Raw genomic sequence first — 21,228 nt, 5'->3', positions numbered from 1 at the left:
TAGCTTGAGCTGGTGAAACCATGTCAAGCTGGGCATGGGGTGGCTGGCAGTCTGGAGGCGGGGGGGGGGGGGTTATGGTTCTCCAGGCTCTTTGTTTTGTTTTAATTGTCTTTGCAATTTAAATGTTTTGTGAACAATTATCTATTGGAAACTGAAAAAGACAAAACAAATATATTACGGGAGTGCAGCTCTACATATACAGTACGTAAATACACACACATACACACTGTACGCGGACAAAGGCACTCTTTTAATCGTAATCTGCGTGCGCGCGAGACCGTGTGTATAACTCGCGTCGACGGCCGATCTCTCCTGGCTTCAGTCGTTGTGGACCATGAGTTGACTTCTTTAAAGAAGCTCCGTGCAATCTCGCGGAGGATCTCTCAGAGGCCGCGGCGGTTTGGAGGTATGACGCCTCTGCAGTGTGAACGCCGTCCCACATCTGCCGACAGCACACGCAGTGCAGACGAAACCGCTTCAGACGAAGAAGCCGTAAACACCAAACTTTGCAGAAATCGAGTTGGCAGAACTGCGCGGAAAAACCGATGCGCGAGCCGTCGCCATGGAGATCTTCAGTTTGGATGGTTTAATATAGAATATCGTCCTGTAAAAATAGTCATCGCATTACGTGTTATCTTAGCCTCTTTTTATCTTGATGCCGGCTTCATTCTTTTTTTTTTTTTGTGTGTGCTGTCGTTTGTTTAAAAGCTTCTCCATCAGCATTACTTGGATTCTACTGAGCGGGGGAACTGGGAGTACCCTTCGTTCCCTCGGGTGAAATCGACGCCCAGCGCGTATCTAATATCAGACGGCACTGTCACGGTACATTACAAGTATGCTGAGGATACAATAGTTTCAGTTTACAGTGCTGTGAGAAAGTATTTGCCCCCTTCCTGATTTTCTGTGTGGCATATTTGTCACACCGAATGCTTTAATCTGCTACGGTAGCACTGAAAACACTGAAAATCTATCACTATGAAAATGTGGTGAAGGGAATGACATTATCTCTTGGTAGACAGTAGAGAAAATGGCTCCGCCAATCACAGAGTACTGTGGTGACAACCAGTTGAACAACGCTGGTGGTGATTGGTGGAAACATTCTGAAGGGTCCTTCCTGAGATGTTGCCATTCTGCTCATTGACTAACTCACAGTGCACTTGTCTTGAGTTCCTCCATGTATGTTTTTAAGAAGCCTTATTATATGTGAGCGGCCTGTAGCATAGTGGTTAAGGTAAATGACTGGGACCCGCGAGGTCGGTGGTTCTAATCCCGGTGTAGCTATAATAAGATCAGACAGTGCGTTATGTATGACTAATCAACAGCATCTCAGCGCTCTTAACCACAGTCTACGCATGTGTGCAATTAGCCAGTGCGAAACTGCCAGAGCTTCCAGATTAGGGTACTGGCACCTTTTGCGGATGGTAGATACGTAGATAGATCTTTTGCATTTGTAAAGTGCTTTTCGAGCAACTCAAAGCGTTTACAGTGATGAGGGGGAGGCTCGCCTCAACCACCACCGATGTGCAGCACCCACCTAGGTGAGGCACGGCAGCCATTTTGTGCCAGAACACTCACCGCACAGTAGCTGAGGCAGAGAGGGAGAGAACAGTGTTTTTAGCCAGCTGAATCAGGGTCAGCTTGAAAGAGCCAGGGCTGGGAATGTAGCCAGGACACTGGGGAACCCCGTACTTTTTGTGAAGAGTGTCGTTGGAAGCGGTGACTGCTTTCAATTGTGTCATACTGTGGCCATAAGCTGAAGAACTTTTTTTTCGTTTGGCGTTTCCTTTCCTTGCTGTGTGTTCTGTTCTGTTGAGGCTAATCTCTCTTCACTTCCTGTGCAGCAATAACAAAAAAACCCAGCACTTACTTTGCCTCCCGCCGGGTGAATTATCTTATCTTCGTGAAATCGTGTCACCAGCTCCGAAAAACTTTGATAAACAACGCGGCGGGTGACGCTGAAAAGGCTTAGCAACAGTAACCATGACCTCTGGAGCCGCCACCTCATTAGCCTCTAACAGTGAAATCGCCGGCAGCAACACGAGACGGGTTACAGGAAATGATTTATGCAGTAAGACACGAGAAGGAGTGTTTCACCGTGAGATAGAGCCACCGCTGTGCTGCGGTCACAAGCCCAAAGTTTTCAACACGCTCATATGTATATATATATCTTTTTTAAACGTATATGTGCATGTACGTGCAGCTGACAGATCTGCTGAAATTGCGCCATGCAATCGCGTCAACGTGGAGCGGAATCTCAAAGGAATGTTCTCGACATCTTGTGGAATCCGTGCCCTGGGGAATGGGGGCCCTGCCCAGTATTGGGATCGTTTTCCCTAATAAAGTGCTCAGTGAGTGTACGTTTGTGCTTTCTGACCCATTTCTGCTGTGACACAATGGAAAGTTTTCATTCTTTAGACGCTGCGGGGGGGACTACCCACATCAAATATTCAAATAACCACCCTAAGCTCGGCCCAAAACCAATGTGCGTTCTGCGATGCACTGCGCTGATAAACTCAGCCGTTGCTCTGATTTTTATCTCTTTCTTTCAAGAATGTGTATGCATCGAATTTCTTATAGAATGTACTTTAACCCATTTATGTGTCAAATCTTTTTTTTTTTTTTTCTTAATGAAAAAAATGACACATTTGATACGTTCTGATGGGATTGGATTTCGCAATGTTGATTCAATGTGTTTGCGTTTGTACATTTTCTGGTTTACATGTCTGGTGCGACATTCACACCATGTACAGACTTATATTTAGACATTAAATATTGTGGCTTTTTTTTTGCTAAATAAGACCACTGCTTGACTCCTTTCAAGATTTCAAAATTATGGGGTAAAAATTGTCGCCAAGCATGCTAATACTTTCTACTCGAGAGGAAAAATTTGATTTTAAATCTTGTTACAAGACTGCAACACTTAAGACTTGTCAGGTTCCGTGTTTTCATTGTCTAGTCTTTTGTCTATGTGCTTTGCGTTTCCGTGTTTTGGTACCCTCTGTACCCCTTGGTACCATAGTCACCCTGTCAGTTTGTTCATTCATTGTTATTAGTTTCACCTCCGTTTTCACTTCCTGGTTGTCATGCCCTCTTGTTACCTGTCTTATAAAAACCCCTCTGTTTGTATGTTTCATCGGCAGATTGTTATGTGTCAAAACCGTACTCTCCAGCATTTATATCAGATTGATACCCGGTACGACCCGTTATGCAGTCTGCTCATCCCGTCTGTCTAGTTCAGAACCGCTGTGTTCTTGTTTTTCGACTTTTGTTCTTTGGATTGAGTTTTTGTCTGCTTTGCCCACTTTTACAGACCCTTCGCCTGTGACCACAACCCCGTGCTTATTCCCTGATATTCCTGTTTGCTGGCCACTGAACCCCGCTTGTCTGACTTGCCTTTATTTCAGTAAAGACTCAATAAACGAAATCCCGCCTGCTGGATTCCTGCGACTGGGTCCGGTTGTTCTGCAAACTGGGTCCGGTTGTTCTGCAAACCCGATGAGACATTTTTGCAGTGCAAGGAAAGGAAAGAGGCCCTTTTTCCTGCTCTCAGTTGTAGGTCTGTCCGCCGTGCAGGAGTGGCAGGGGCAGTGATGATGATGATGATGATGATGATGATGATGGTGATGATGGTGATGATGATGATGATGCTGATGATGCTGATGGTGATGCTGATGATGCTGATGATGGTGATGATGATGATGCTGATGATGATGATGATGATGCTGATGATGCTGATGGTGATGCTGATGATGCTGATGATGATGATGGTGATGATGGTGATGATGATGATGCTGATGGTGATGCTGATGATGATGATGGTGATGCTGATGATGCTGATGATGCTGATGCTGATGATGCTGATGATGCTGATGATGATGATGGTGATGAGTGACGATGGCCATGAGATAATGACGCTGGCTGCCGCCGCTCCGGTTGAAAAACTCGAGGGAAGTGCCGGGGTCCAAATCTGGGCTGCTTAAAAATAGACTTCCATTTACTCATCCCGGCGATGTTGGCGTTTCTTATTTTCCGCGGCGCTGCAGTCAGGGGAGAGGGAGTGGCGGGGGCGGGGAGGTGCCGCCTCGCGGGGGGAGAGGAAAATAGATCCCTTTCTGTCCTGCTCCTCTGTGTCCGTCTGAACACACGGTGACGCGCTCACCTCCGTGTTAAAGCGCACCGGTTACCCTTCACAGAGGCCGTGTGACTTTGAGGTGCCCGTTCCCTTTAAACGAGATCGCTGTCTGCAGTTGGGCCTGTGTCACGTCGGCGCGCCGGAACCAGAACCAGAACCAGAACCAGAACGACCGAAGGGCCGAGAAAGTGACAGGCCAACGGTGGTCCTGGAGAAGAGCCTCAGTATCTACTGCTGTTTGTGTTCGCCATGCGCTCAAACACCCATTCAGAGCCAGGGATGGTCAATGCACTGCATTTGTGTGGCTTTTATTCAAAGCGCTCACACACACTCACACTCACACACACACACACACACACACACACTCACACACACTCACTCACTCACTCACACCCTTACACACACAATCACACACACACACACACACACTCACAATCACACACACTCACTCACTCACTCACACACATACACACACTCACACACACTCACACACTCACACACACAATCACACACTCACACACACTCACTCACTCACTCACTCACTCACACACTCACACTCCGACTGCTCTTACCTCCTGATCCAATGTGGCCCCGTTAGCTCCGGAGGAAACCAGGAGCAGTGCGTTCACTGTGTACTCGGTTGCTTTAACTGATCACTTGGTGTTGGAATAGTCTGGGTTTTGCAGTAGAATTCGAGATTTGGGAAAAGCTGTCACTGTGACTGTTACTGATAACTGTGTGTTATCTGCGCATACTCTGTGCACTTTTGCCATTGTGTTTTCTGTCCCCAGCGTTTCCCCATACCATAGTCTGTTTTCTCTTTCATTCACTATCACTCATTTGTCTCACCTGTGTCTCCACCTTCCACTCCTTATAGGTACTTCCTTCCTGTCTCTTGTCATTCATTTCACCTGTATCTTATTGTCTGCTTGTTAGTATTGTATTCTCATTGCTAGTTTGCCCTTTCCAGTCTGCCCCTGTTATTCCTTCCCCCCCCCCAGTTCTAGCCTGTTTTCTTTCTGACGCGGTTTTCCCGTCTGTTTGTCTGTGCATTCGTTTTTCGGATTTTCTCATTTTTGATCTCTGCCTGGTTTTGGACTCCCTGTGCTTTTTGGATTTCGTTCTTGTACCTTCATCTGTGTGTGAAGCCTTCCTGCCTTCCTGTTGTTCTTGAACTCCGCCTGTTATCTGACTACTCTTCTGCGTGCCCTGTACATACCTGTCTGCCTGTATTGCGACCATTGGCTGTTTCTGGATTGCACCACGGGTCTGCCCCTCTTCAGGTCACCCCCGAGTCTGTGCGTGGTTTCTCTGCCCCATACCCCGCCGGTTATCAGAAATTCGGAAGTTGTAAAGGCCATCATTCAGCGGGCACACGATGTTAACAGAAAGGTGGCTGTGCGCTGGGCGAGTGTTCGTGTTATACTGGAACTGTCCCGGCCTGTGAATGAGCAGTCTCTGGCTCCAGGGGTGTGGCACACACTCTTGGGGCTCATTCCAATGGCTTATTTTCCTCTTTTTTTTCCTGTTTCTGTTTCTTACTCTTATTTTGGGCGGCACGGATGGTGCGGTGTGTAGCCAAGGAGGTCCTGGGTTCGAATGAGACAAGAAGTCTATGGCATCCTGCTAAAAACTGAAAATTGAAAATGCCTGAATGGCAACCCGGCCAAAAGTCCCAGCACTCGGCCATGTCCGAAACCACCCACTTGCTTACTATTGCATACGTAGATTGAGTGCCAAGAAATTTGCTAAGTGGGCGAAAAGTTTCTCTAAATGTAGTACTGATGATATACAGTACTGTGCAAAAGTCTTAGGCACCTGTATAACATTCTGTACAGATAAGATTCTTTCAAAAATAATTCAATGAAAGGTCCTAAATAAACATACTATACATTTTACATTAATGGTGCAGTGGGTAGCACTGCCGCCTCACAGCAAGGAGGTCCTGGGTTTGAATCTCCGTTGGCCGGGGCCTCTCTGTGTGGAGTTTGCATGTTCTCCCCGTGTTTTCGTGTGGGTTTCCTCCGGGTACTCTGGTTTCCTCCCACAGTCCAAAGACATGCAGGTTAGGCTGATTGGAGAGTCTAAATTGCCCGTAGGTATGAGTGTGTGAGTGAATGGTGTGTGTGCCCTGCGATGGACTGGCGATCTGTCCAGGGTGTATTCCTGCCTTTCGCCCAATGTATGCTGGGATAGGCTCCGGCCACCTGTGGATCCACCTCTCCCCAGTTACAGACGTGGCAGATGGGGAGAGGTGGATCCACTGGTCAGTTACAGACGTGGCAGATGGGGAGAGGTGGATCCACAGGTCAGTTACAGACGTGGCAGATGGGGAGAGGTGGATCCACTGGTCAGTTACAGACGTGGCAGATGGGGAGAGGTGGATCCACAGGTCAGTTACAGACGTGGCAGATGGGGAGAGGTGGAACCACAGGTCAGTTACAGACGTGGCAGATGGGGAGAGGTGGATCCACTGGTCAGTTACAGACGTGGCAGATGGGGAGAGGTGGATCCACTGGTCAGTTACAGACGTGGCAGATGGGGAGAGGTGGATCCACAGGTCAGTTACAGACGTGGCAGATGGGGAGAGGTGGATCCACAGGTCAGTTACAGACGTGGCAGATGGGGAGAGGTGGATCCACAGGTCAGTTACAGACGTGGCAGATGGGGAGAGGTGGATCCACAGGTTGATCATGTATACGTCGTGTTTTCTGAAGAAATACTTCCACACATTACGATCTCACGTTTCCCTGCTCGGAGGAACGAATCGTGGCCGCCTAACTTCTACTTCTCGCTCCTTAGACCCACATTTAACGCCTTGGAAAGTCCTTAAAGATGGCTGCCCTTGATTGATTTCAGGGTCTGGAGTGAGGAAGAGAAAAATAAACTGTTGGAACGAGCCCCCTGGGCTTTTGCTGCTCGACCAGACTGACCTGACTGTGGAAAGGACACTAATGAGCTGTGTAGCACTCACCTACTTTCGCTGCGGCCATTTTAGGTGACTGAACTCGGGCCAGTGGTGTCAGTCTCTGGGTTAAAGGATAACTGGGAGACGGCGCTTTTATGGTTACCGTCGCAGTAATTGGCGAGAAATGAAGGAGGGCCCTGATAAAGAGGTCAATAAAAAACAACTGCGGGCCGGCTAATGTGGCAGCAGGGGAACAGCACCAGATGGCCGTGTTTGCGCCGCGCTGTGTACACGTCGCCCGGGCCTCGGTCAGCCCATTCCCCCAAGGCTACGAGATGTGATTGGTTCACAAATATGCCAATCGAGTTTTAGGGGAGAAGGGGAAATCTCCAATCCAATCAGATCACAGAAGAGTATGATTGATGTAATGGGTTGCAGAGGACAACGGTGGTGTGGCGGCGGGGGGGGGGGTGGGCGTAGAGAAAGTGTAACTATGGAGACGGAAGAAATTCATTAGAAACTGCAGTCGAACCCTGCGGTCAGGACCACTGGATGAGTGAGTGTGAGTGTTTGTGTGTGTGTGGGTGTGAGTGTTTGTGTGTGTGTGAGTGTGAGTGAGTGTGAGTGTGTGTGTGTGTGTGTGTGTGAGATTGTGAATGGGTGTGTGTAAGTGTGTATGTGAGTGAGTGAGTGAGTGAGTGAGTGAGTGAGTGAGTGAGTGAGTGAGTGAGTGAGTGAGTGAGTGAGTGAGTGAGTGAGTGAGTGAGTGAGTGAGTGAGTGAGTGAGTGAGTGAGTGAGTGAGTGAGTGAGTGAGTGAGTGAGTGAGTGAGTGAGTGAGTGAGTGAGTGAGTGAGTGAGTGAGTGAGTGAGTGAGTGAGTGAGTGAGTGAGTGAGTGAGGTCTGGCCGGGCTGTGTCCGTTTGGGCTGACTGTCAGCGGTGCACCCCCCTCCTCTACACACTCACTCACTCACACTCACTCACACACACACACACACACACACACTCACACACTCACACACACACACACACACACACACACACACACACTCACACCCACACCCCCCTCAGCTTCCTGTCCCTCTAATCCTTAATCCTGTGAGAGTTTGTCAAGCGGAGGTCCTGCTTTGATCAGCTTTTATATCAGACAGAGTTACACTGTCAGCACTGCAGCTCCCTCTGCACCCCGACACACACTCACACACACACACACACACAGACGCAGTCACACACTCACACACTCACACACACACGCAGTCACACACTCACACACTCACAAACACACACACATTTATACTCACACACACAGTCACACACACACACACACAGTCACACAGTCACACACACTCAAACACACACACACAGACACATATATACACACACACACACTCATACTCATACGCACACATTCACACACACTCATACTCACACACACATTCACACGCACACTCACACACACATATACACACTCACTCACACTCACATACACATACACACACTCACACACACATACAGACACACACGCACACTCACACACACACATACACACATACACTTATACTCAGATGCACACACTCACACACACATTCACATACACACACACACACACACTCACACAGTCACACAGACACACACATACACACAGTCACACACACACACTTATACTCATACACACACACTCACACACACACACACTCATACACATACACACACTCACACACATTCACACGCACATTCACACTCACATATACACACTCACACACACTCACATACACACACTCGTGCATACACACACATATACACTCACACACACCCTCACACACACACATACGCTCAAACACACACACATACACACTTGCACACATACACTCACATATTCATACACACTCACACACATGCACACATACAATCATATGCACACTCATACACACACACATACACACACACTCAATTTCACCCTCACAAACACACACAGTCATACACACACATACACGCACACACTCACTCAATAAAATGTGTCTACAAACTGCAATAGAACTAGTGGAGGAGTGTGTTGACTACAGAGACCAGATGAACCACACAACAAAAGAGACAAGCATTACGTACAGACCAGCATTATATACAGACCAGCGTTACGTGTGAAATACATGCACGTAAATTCATATTTCATATCCACGTTTTTGGAATGCTTCCCATTCCTGGCTGTGGTAAGGTAAAAATAGGAATTTGAGGGGGAATCTGGTTTCCTTAACGGGAATTAAAGGAAAGCTATGCATGGACCACGCCGCAGTGTCAAACCTTCATGTGGAGTGAAGTGCAATTTACATTACACCGGATATGATACTGATGTTCATTTCCTTCTGCTCATAATGTCCTAATTAGGGGGCTGTGCATGAAGGCCCAGTTCGGTGGTTACTAAACTAGCATGGTTACGACCAATCACATTACCAGGCAACGAACAACAATATTATACACCAGCCAAAAGGGTGCTAACGCGAGCATTTCACAGGGGTTGTCACTCAAGTGGGCACCTTCGACACATTAAGCCCACGACACATCCAGAAGGCTCAACAGTCAAGTCTGGCACCCCTGACCCTTACAAACCCTTATATACCTTATAAACTCTCTGACTGTTCTCCGAGTTCAGGACCATTAAAGCCAACAGTATTAGACGCAGATTTAAAACTCTCTCTCCGTCTGTAGTTGGCTGGGAGTTGCTTTGTGGATCGGGGTGGGTTTTGCCGTTTGGAACAAGTTTGGTTGTGGCTTCAGTTGAGGAAACGTCTGCTTGAACAGGAGAGGTCAACGAGGGTGAGAAGCAGACACCAATAAGAGAGGGGGTTAAAAAAACAGTGGCAGACCGGTCCTGCCAAAAGCCAAGTTTGGCCGGCTCTCAAGGAGTGGCATAATTGGCTCGCTGCTCCAGAGGGAGGGACTTGGCAGGGTCAGCTGACCGCCACACAACAGCACCCCGGGCGCCTCGGAATTACGGTTACCAGCATGAGACGAGACGGCTTGAAGAAGGCGTGTCGCTCTCCTTCGGGCCGCCGAGGGACGGGGTGTGGGTGGTGTATCTAACTAACTCTAATTGGATTAGATGGGGTACAATTGGCTACCAAATAGGGAGAAAAAGAGAAAAAAAGAAGAAAAAAAACAGTGGCAGAAAACAGTATTAGACACACATTTAAAAAGAAGAAAAAAAAAGAATCGCTTTGTTCCTTTGGGGTCTTCGTTCACGTCCAGGAATCCAAAAAGCCTTACGCTGTTAGACTTGGCGGTTGTGCGGTAACGGAGTGAGACTCATTCTGGGCGATCGCTGCTTCAGCCTCGCCCAGCACACCGACGTCTTCTTCTGCGCGGAGTCGAGCTCTTCATTTGGGCTCATGATAGCGTTCCCATTTCTGTTCCCACGGCAACGCATTGCCACTACAGTGATGAAAATATTTTCTGTTCCGTTTCTCTTTTGCTTGACAGTTCTGACCACTGATACTCACACACAGCACGGCACAGCATGGCACCGGACAAAAAAAAAACGAATATCCTAGCGGTCATTCATCGTGCGGACATCACTCTACACGTTTTGAATGACACTTGATGAAAGGTTTTGTCTTTTCAAATCCCTTTCTGTTTCGTTTATCACATACGGACTTTGCTATTTACACATTGGCTGACTTATCTGAGCAATCATTTTGAGTGACCGTCTGTAAGCATACAAATGGCGGACAACATTACATTGCAGTTATTTAATTTAGCTGACACTTTTTTCCAAAGGGACTTACAGTTGATTAGACTAAGCAGGGGACAATCTCCGCCTGGAGCAATGTGGGGTTAAGGGCCTTGCTCAAGGGCCCATCAGCTGCACTGATCTAATTGTGGCCACACTGCACTGTGGTAACGACCAGCTTTCTGGGCAGGCTGCCCCAAAAAAGACAACCATGAATCCATGAATGTTGTTGTAGTCCCTTATCACTCTCTTCTCCAGTTTCACCGGAAGATTTGGTGTCTTTCCCCACTCATTCCAAATGGCCTGTTCGTGTACAGATGCAAGTAGGCTACCTTGCTCTCGCATTTGAATCTCTGACAAAATGAAGTGAGCTGGAGTCATGGACTTGACACGCCATGATGTTTTAAGGTCAAGCATAACTGTTCCTTTGAGCCTCATTGTCCCGGATAAGTGTATGCAGGGCTGGGGCTTCTGTTCCACAGATTTATCAACTTGACAGATTTTGGCCTGTGAAACGGGGCTGATTTATCTCCGATTACGATTTCAGTGAACAGTTCATTTTGGGAACTTGGGGGTTGTTTTTATCAGCCTCAGGAGTTATACTCACCCTTGTCTTTTCAGGGCGGGGTGCGGGGAGAGGGGCCACGTCTCTGTTTGCCTGGTAGTTTTATAGACATGTGACAAATTTACTGAGGAATCTCTGTTTTCTCATTCCTTTCCCGGTTGTCATGCCATCCATCAAAAACCGATGGAATATTACCCTTCATTTCGTCTTCGCGGTTCATGTTATATGGGTTTGTTCTGGGATGGTATGTCATGACGGTATACCGTGAATGAAGCAAAATGACTGCGCTACTCTGTCAAAAAGGACACGTCAATGCTGTGTATAATATGCTGTCATATCTACTGGTGCACAGAAAGAATTCTCCTATCAACAGCAGTGCATTCTCAGTATTCCATGGTACTGTGACTAATAGTTTATCTGCAACACCTTTTATTCATAAAATCCTTCTAATATAATGTTCCTATCTTGAAAATGTGTCTTTTTTTTTAAATGCTAAAAGTGGACACACAGACACGTGTGCGCACACATTTTTTTGTTGTTTTGACTACTGCAGAACATTGGACTCGTAATAAAACCTCGACTATGGGGTTCAAGCGCAGACTTTCAGTTTTCATTTGCATGTGCCATCCATACTGGGCGATTCCTGCAGGAGTTATTGTCCCTTCATATCTGTGTGCATATATATTGTGCCGTTTATTGCCGAGTCATTGTGTGTTTTGCGTGGTCGTCCCATCAGTCACCGAGCTTCCTCCGGGACGCGGCAGACAGGCAACCAACATCTGTCGCTGTCTGAATTAGATTCCCTTTTCTCCAGTGATTCATGATCACCTTTCCCCAGGACTTTGTTCCGAGTCTGCCCTGATGTACTCTTAACTCAGACTAACTCAGACTCAGAATATTGTGCTACGTAAGCTGCCAGGCTGTGGCAATATTTCAGTATTCTGAGTATTGTGGGTCAGTTGTCAATTGTTTGTCGAGCCTCATGTAATTCAGATACGAGACGCCTATCTTTTCGGCAAACCCCGCTCCGCTTCAAACCCTTTCTCCGTCCTGCTCTTCGTTCATGAGAGCATTCAGAGTTGATCTGAAGATGTCAGAATACAACTGCTGCATTGGCACATCCATTTGTGCTATGCATTTTGAATAAGTAACAAGGAAAAAAATTAAGGAAGTGTTTAGTCACAGTCAATATGGATGTGACATAGCCCAGCCATTTCTGCCATTTTACATGCAAGTGTGCATTTTTACACATCCAAAACATGTTGGACCCATAATTTGAAGTGTTAGGTCAATGTCATGCATAACACAAACTGGTGTAATGCTTCACATGAAGCGTATGATATGGTGGAGAGAACACATTCTCTGTCTGAATCCTGGAGTAGAATGATGTTCTGCCACTCCACACTGCTGTGGCATTCCCTCATCTCTACCCAGCATGGGAATGCCCCCAGGAGGGGGGCACCCCCAAACTACACCCCCAAACTACACACCATCAAACAACAACCGGGGCCAAACTACACACCATCAAACAACAACAACCAGGCCAAACTACACACCATCAAACAACAACCAGGCCAAACTACACACCATCAAGCAGCAACAACCAGGCCAAACTACACACCATCAAACAACAACAACCAGGCCAAACTACACACCATCAAACAACAACCGGGGCCAAACTACACACCATCAAACAACAACAACCGGGCCAAACTACACACCATCAAACAACAACAACCAGGCCAAACTACACACCATCAAACAACAACCGGGGCCAAACTACACACCATCAAACAACAACAACCAAGCCAAGCTACACACCATCAAACAACAACAACCAGGCCAAACTACACACCATCAAACAACAACCAGGCCAAACTACACACCATCAAGCAACAACAACCAGGCCAAACTACACACCATCAAGCAACAACAACCAGGCCAAACTACACACCATCAAACAACAACCAGGCCAAACTACACACCATCAAACAGCAACAACCAGGCCAAACTACACACCATCAAACAACAACCAGCCAAACTACACACCATCAAACAGCAACAACCAGGCCAAACTACACACCATCAAACAACAATGGGGCCATACACACCATCATACAATAACCAGGCCAAACTACACACCATCAAACAACAACAACCAGGCCAAACTACACACCATCAAACAACAATGGGGCCATACACACCATCATACAACAACCAGGCCGAACTACACACCATCAAAAACAACAACCAGGCCAAACTACACACCATCAAAGAACAACCCGGCCAAATTACACACCATCAAACAACAACCAGGCCAAACTACACACCATCAAAAAACAGCCGGGCCAAACTACACACCATAAAACAATAACCAGGCCAAACTACACACCATCATACAACAACCAGGCCAAACTACACACCATCAAAAAACAGCCGGGCCAAACTACACACCATAAAACAATAAACAGGCCAAACTACACACCATCATACAACAACCAGGCCAAACTACACACCATCAAAAAACAACCAGGCCAAACTACACACCATCAAAAAACAACCAGGCCAAACTACACACCATCAAACAACAACCTGGCCAAACTACACACCATCGAACAACGACCAGGCCAAACTACACACATCAAACAACAACCAGCCAAACTACACACCATCAAAAAACAACCAGGCCAAACTACACACCATCAAACAACGACCCGGCCAAACTACACACCATCAAACAACAACCAGGCCAAACTACACACCATCAAACAACAGCCAGGCCAAACTACACACCATCAAACAACGACCAGGCCAAACTACACACCATCATACAACAACCAGGCCAAACTACACACCATCAAAAAACAACCAGGCCAAACTACACACATCAAACAATGACCAGGCCAAACTACACACCATCAAACAACGACCAGGCCAAACTACACACCATCAAACAACGACCAGGCCAAACTACACACCATCATACAACAACCAGGCCAAACTACACACCATCAAAAAACAACCAGGCCAAACTACACACATCAAACAATGACCAGGCCAAACTACACACCATCAAACAATGACCAGGCCAAACTACACACCATCAAACAACGACCAGGCCAAACTACACACCATCAAACAACAACCAGGCCAAACTACACACCATCAAACAACGACCAGGCCAAACTACACACCATCAAACAACGGCCAGGCAGCTCTGCTGCGTATCCAGGCCCACTCATTACACCGGTGGTCCTTTTGCCAGACCTGACGCCCTTGCTCCTGTTACTTTGGCAAAAGCCCTGATGTTCTCTTGTGTGGCTCCTTTGAATTCTCTATAATGGCCGCTTCAGTAGAATAAATAAAACACGGAACACTACGCTTTCAGTCGAGCGAGACAGAGGGAAAGGGACAGAGTGAGAGAGAATGAGGGGGGGGGGCGGTATTAACAGGGACAGAGAGGAAGAATCGAAGGAGGGCAGTATTAAAATGAAGAGAGACAGAGAGAAAATGGGAGGAGGGAGTAATTGAACCTTTTTTTTTTTTTTTTTTTTTTTTTTTTTTTTTTTTTTCTCCCTGCATTAGCTTATTACCCGATCCCACGGGGGGAACTCACGCCCAGGCCGGCACCATTTTGTGGAGCGTCGGGCCCCGTTTGGGGCCTCGTTTGGGGCCTTGGCTCGAGCCGGACGCCCACTCGCTCTGAGAAAGCCGTGCGGACTCACACCCAGGGGACCGGGGACTGACATTCCCCCAGAAGGGGGGGGTATTGCATCCCATCAGGCCCCTTGGTGAAAATGTAGTATGATAACACCGATAGACAACGGGCCAAGGCTGCAGTTTCAGTATTACTGTGGTCTGCTTCGTCTAACCACTCAACGGCTTTCCAGGGGTGTTATCTGCAGTCTTAGAATGACTGCTGATGACTGATGTGCCTTCCAAGAGTCAGGTCTCGAGGTTTAAAGACTTGTTAACCGCCGCTGTGTTCCGTGATCGTCTAGTATTTATTGGAAACATTCTTTCTTTTTTTGTTTGTTTGTTTCTCGTCAGGTCTGCTCGCGTCACGGAACGGTGAAGTGGCATGGGTACAGAAATACGGACACGGTGGAGGTACATTTATGTTCTTTAAGGAACAAATTTCCACAATGCTGTTCTTTTGGGTAGAAATAAGTACATTTCAAAAACAAAAAAGGTACAAATTAATTACTAGTCCAATGGTATGGGGTACAATTTTCAACTCCAGTCACAAGCCTTTGAACCTTAGTCAGAAACACCCTTCTCTCTGTACGGGAGTGAAATGTACAGGGCGGCCTGTAGCCTGGTGGTTAAGGTACATGACTGGGACATGCAAGGTCAGTGGTTCAATCCCCGGTGTAGCCACAATAGCCGTTGGGACAGCCTGTGGTTCTTTGAGCTTCTCTACCTCTATTGGCTGCCATGCAAAGCACCAACCAGCTTGTCAGGAGCATTTGGGGGTTTAGGTGTCTTGCTCAGGGACACTTCGACACAATCAGAGTGGGATCAAACCGGCAACACTCTGACTGCCAGACGACTGCTCTTACCGCCTAAGCCGATGTCGCCCCTAAAATCCTGTGATGTCAGCTTGAAAATTGAGCCGGTCAAGCTAATCATGAAGCTGGTCTAGATGGGTATGAGCTGGTCAACCAGCTCTCAGCTGTTTCAAAACAGAGCTTAAGCTTTTTCAGCAGGAAGCAAATCCCAACATTCTAACCCCCCCATTTTAAATACAGGTTGGGTCACAATAAACAATTACTGACAGGAATCTTCAAACGCTACCTCTCCCAAGTTACAGGAAGAGCATCTTTGCTCAGGGGTCAGCATCTTTGCTCGTGAGCGGGGGCAGAATGAACGTTTCATGATTCCTCTCTCTCCATGTCTGCAGCAGAAATCCATAAGTATTAAATTATGCGAGTTGGGGAAAAGGCTCTCTGAGCACTGACTATCCACTTCTGGTATAAATTCGTATTTATCCTTCTGTTAGAAACATGAACAGCCCCTTAGGAGAGGAGCAGGGGGCTGTGATCCACATCCATCTGACCTGTACCAGATTACCGCTTACTGCCGAGAAACTTTAACGCCCTCCGGTTAAACCCAGGTGGTCCTGCTGGTTTTCTTTACTACCTGGCAGTTAATTGATTGACTAAATGAGGTTCAGATTGATTATGATTCATAATGCATTTCAAATTCCTTTTTGCTTGCCTTTTCCTTCAATCATCCAGAATCCAAAATATGAAGGAAATCACCTGATGACCTGGGGGATCACAGGGGTTATGGTCAGTAGTCGTGATCTTGGCAGTGATCAGACTCGATCTGCCTCTTTAGCCAGGAGTGGAAGGGGCTCCCCCACCTCCACTGCCCACCTTATACTGCACGGACATTTAATAATAACGTTTGTTTACAAAGTTTTTGTCATCAATGGTGTTTATTGTTGACTATGTATAGGATCTTAAAATCGGAATGCATATTTGTCTTTTGTATAGTTGTGAACCACCTCAAAATGAAATTAGAATTTCTTCTTTTTTTTTTTAAGTGGATTTCATTTGAAGCTAACTACTGCAGCTATTATCCCTGAGTGACAGCTCATCGTGTGGACGGGTTATAAATGTTTGCGCACCTGTGTGTGTTCATACTTTCATGAGGTCTTTCATGAGTACAGCGCAAGCACTTTCAACAAATATTATCTGACATTTGCAGTCGATAAAACGTCCTGAGTTTTTAATTTATTGCCCCACTTTTTATTTGCTTGTTCTTGGTACCCCTGTGGAAATGTAATAAAGAATGTAATAAAATATTAATAGCAAAAAAAAATAACAAATAAAAATGTCTCAGTCCCTCTCGTGCTTTCGAAATGCATTCATGTTGAATAGAATATTAATGATAATATTTTTGAAGACACATTTTTAAGGCCACGCTTGTGACTCAACCACAGACTATGTGAGTGTCATCCAGCCGGCTTTCAAAACAGAAGTCTTTTCAAACAGAAGGACCAGAAAAGGGCAAACAAAAAGCCAGAGGCCCAAAATATCGGGCACGTGAGGGAGAAAACTCCCCTCCCCTGTGGGGAGAAAAGGTTCCCCAATGGGAAGGAATCTTGGGAGGAAGCCGGCTATGGACGGGGGAGCCTATCCACCGCTGGCCAGCGAGGTGTAAAGTAAAGATTGAATGCAGGTAATAACAGAGGAGAGAGAAGTAATAATAAATCCATCACAGCAAATCAAATCAGTTGCCTAGGCTACAGTTGGAGTTTCACTTCAAAATCAAAACTTCGCCATGACCTTTGAACTGCCTTGAGATGTAGTACTGCAAGTGGTTCCCGAAAATAAACGTGCATGAAAGTATTTTATTTGTCTTTATTTGATTCTACCAATGCGTGATTGACAACCACATCGAAGAATGCCAGGAGTAACAAATCGTTATCATTCAGAGTAATGTGAAAGAGACAAGAAGGCTTATGAGTCCAACACAGGTCAGCCCTGCTGAAAAAAAACAGCTCAGGCTAGGTTTTGAAACAGTTGGTAACTGATTGGCCAGTTCAGACCAGCTCCCAGCTTATCATGGTTTAACTGGTTGACCAGTTCAGACTAGCTCCCAGCTCGACATGGTTTAGCTGGTTGACCAGTTGAGACCAGCTCCCAGCTTGACATGGTTTGACCACCTTTTAAAACAGCTGGTAGCTGGTTGACCAGCTCATACCCAGCTAGACCAGCTTTATGACCTGGTTGACCAGCTCATACCCAGCTAGACCAGCTTTATGACCTGGTTGACCAGCTCATACCCAGCTAGACCAGCTTTACGTCTAGCCCTTACCCAGCTAGACCAGCTTATGACCAGCTTGTTGATCAGCTCATACCCAGCTAGACCAGCTGTCTGACTCATAGCTGGATGTTACAGCAGGGGAGGAACTACGCCCGCGGACCGGCAGTAACGTGATCGCCGGTGTTGGCAGCAGAAGCCGGGGTTTTGGGCCTTCAGCGTAATGCGAGATGGAGGCTGGAACTCCCCTGTGAAACGCTAACAGGGCCACACTGGCACTGGGCCTCCACACAGGAAGTCAGCAGTGTCTCATTTCCTTCTCACTGTCTCTGTCAGATTAAAAAAAAAAAAAAAAAAAAAAAAAAAAAAACGACAAACGTGCTTCTCGCCTTGCAGTAGGAGTGCTGAGTACGGCCGAGTGAGAATGGGTTTCAGCGTTTCCCTCGCAGCGGAGGTTGTACGTTCGGTTACTCTCTCTGCTTCTCGCGCGCCAAGATAAACCAACCTTGTTTTATTCCCGACAGGAGAAGGAAGGATCTCGCTGAACTGCAGATATATTAAAAAAACATAACTTTGTTCCCGCCCGCCCGCCCGCCCGCCTGCCCACCCCGAATGCGTGTGCAGCTCCTGGCAGTGATCGCGAGCGCAATGCCTGAGCGCAGAACGCCGGGGCTGAGATCTGCCGCTCCGTATCTGGGCGGATATCCTTCAGATGTCATCCCCGTGCCTTTTCTGTGCGCTGCGAGCCAGTCAGCTTTCACTACTCTGTGTGGAGCCAGGGGCTCAGTGAGCAGGAGGGAGAGAGAGGGGGAGAGAGAGGGGGGGAGACAGAGAGGGAGAGAGAGACGAGAGGGGGAGAGGGGAAGAGAGAGGGGAGGAGAGTGGGAGAGAGAGGGAGAGACGAGAGGGGGAGAGGGGAAGAGAGAGAGGGGGAGAGAGTTTTCTCTACCTCTGTTTCTCTCACAGAAGACGGGCCTTTTTGCCTGTTCTTCCTCACTCCTCTTCCTCACTCTTCCTCACGCTTCTTCCTCCTCTTCCTCACAGCTGTGTCTGTGAAAGAGACACCAAGCCTGCAGCCCTGTCTGGAGAAACAGCCCTGGGAGAGGGGGGAGGGGGGGAGAGAGAGAGAGAGAGGGAGAGGGAGAGAGAGAGGGGGAGCGAGAGAGAGAGGGATGAGTCAGAGGAGGGAACGGCAGGATTCTGAATGGAAGGGTGGAACGTATTGAGAAAGGAAAAAGAGAGAATAGGATGGAGCTGCAAGGTGGGGAGGGGGGAGGGGGGAGGGGGGCAGGTGTACGTATTGCTGAATGTTTAATAGCAGATTTGGGACGTGGGCTTGGCTGAGTGACAACACTACCACTGTCTCTGGCCGAGACAGAGCCTGTCTGTAGCAGCTGCACACTGTCCTCCATCACTCACTGCCCATCAGGGCTGCAGCCATCGACCAATATCGGAAAACAATCATCCCAGCGCCCATGCAACATGCATAATCAAACTGGTTTACGACGGTTATATAATACCAGCTTCAACCTGGATGTATACCCACGTAATTGACTAAAGATCTTCTGGAATAGTTCGAGGTGGGATCAGCGCCATGGTGAACTAAGAGGCCGCTCCATTTATATTACATGTTGAACTCCGCATGACCTCCATCCAGTGAGAAAGCAAGAGCTCTGGGGTCTAAAATAAAAACCTCCACAGATAATCAAATATATTTCCGTTTTTTTGTTTTTTGGAGAGATTTCTTCACGGTAGGATTTGATTCTGATTGCTTAATGCTTTCAGAAGGAGCCGTTTCTGCTTTTTCCCGTTAGTCTCCGCCCGCCACTTCCTGCCTGGCAGCGCGAAAGTGGAGGCGATATCGGGCGAAATCTGTCGACCCATCACAGAAATTCACCCAGAGTGCGCGCTTCTCCTAGCCAGTCTCCGATATCAGTCACACGACAAGGTTTATCACCACATTTACATTTACATTTTAATCATTTGGCAGACGCTTTTAATCCAAAGCGACTTACAAGTGCATAAGTTCTTCCACAAGTCAAAGCATCACATCCATAACTAGGAAAATACACATGGAATGCTGTTCTAAACATATAGTCATCATAAGTGCAAATTTATTTATTTTTTAATTTTTTATTTTTGGGGTTAGACAAGGAGGATAGGGATATCAGGAGGGAGGACTAAGGTAGAGTTTGAAAAGGTGTGTTTTGAGTCTGCGTCGAAATAGGGGGACAGTGGTAGGCAAGTCATTCCACCACTGAGGTCCCAGAACGGAAAACAGGCGTGAACGTGCAGCTCGACCGCCAGGTGCACGTAGAGAGGGAACCATAGGGCGACCAGAGCTGGCAGACCAGAGTGGTCTAGCTGGGGAGTAGGGAGTCATTAAGGATTGTATGTAAGGTGGGGCAGTCCCCTTAGCAGCCTGAAATTCCAACACTAGGGCCTTGAATCGGATGCATGCGGCAATAGGAAGCCAGTGGAGGCCAATGAGGAGCGGGGTGACATGGCCGACCTGGGCTGACTGGTGATCAGGCGGGCTGCAGCATTCTGGACCAGCTGGAGGGGCTTGATGGCACACGCTGGGACACCTTTTATTTCCAATGCCTGTACAGAAATAATATTACTTTAGTATGAAGAAAGCACATCTCATTCGCAAAGATAATATGCAGTATGGGGCAGCCTGTAGCCGAGTGGCTATGGTGCTTGACTGCAGCCCAGAAGGTCGGTGGTTCTAATCCCAGTGCAGCCACAATAAGATCCGCACAGCCATTGGGCCCTTGAGCAAGGCCCTTAACCCTGCATTGCTCCAGCGGGGGATTGTCTCCTGCTTAGTCTCATCAACTGTAAGTTGCTTTGGATAAAAGTGGCAGCTAAATAACTTTTTTTTTCTTTTTTTTTTTTTACATTTATTTATTTAAGTATTAAAATTTGTTCTTTAAAATGTTCTGATGAAAGGAATAAAGAAAAGAGAACTCCTACTGCCCATTAACTAACTGTGTGCTGATCAGTGACTGTGGGTTTAATTGGGTTCAGATGCTGTAATTGATTTGTTGTTTTAAGTGGAATTTAGAAACCTGACGTTAGGAAAAGGGCACAGGACGGCGTTGTCCTTTTTGGGCCTAGCTG

General features: G+C 47.2%; 1 long non-coding RNA gene across 1 annotated transcript in view; it reads left to right on the top strand.

Moving 5' to 3' along the window:
* LOC133142075 (uncharacterized) overlaps positions 1 to 17,104 on the top strand; it is a 65,497-nt gene extending 48,393 nt beyond the window's left edge. Inside the window, exons 2-3 of the long non-coding RNA XR_009710158.1 lie at positions 15,379 to 15,438; positions 16,569 to 17,104. This is a non-coding gene — a long non-coding RNA (uncharacterized LOC133142075). The remainder of the gene's footprint in view (positions 1 to 15,378; positions 15,439 to 16,568) is intronic.
* The last annotated feature ends 4,124 nt before the right edge of the window (positions 17,105 to 21,228 follow it).

This window comes from Conger conger, chromosome 12 (genome assembly GCF_963514075.1).
Source record: "Conger conger chromosome 12, fConCon1.1, whole genome shotgun sequence".
Taxonomy (NCBI): Eukaryota; Metazoa; Chordata; class Actinopteri; order Anguilliformes; family Congridae; genus Conger; species Conger conger.
This window is presented reverse-complemented; position numbering and strand designations above follow the sequence as displayed.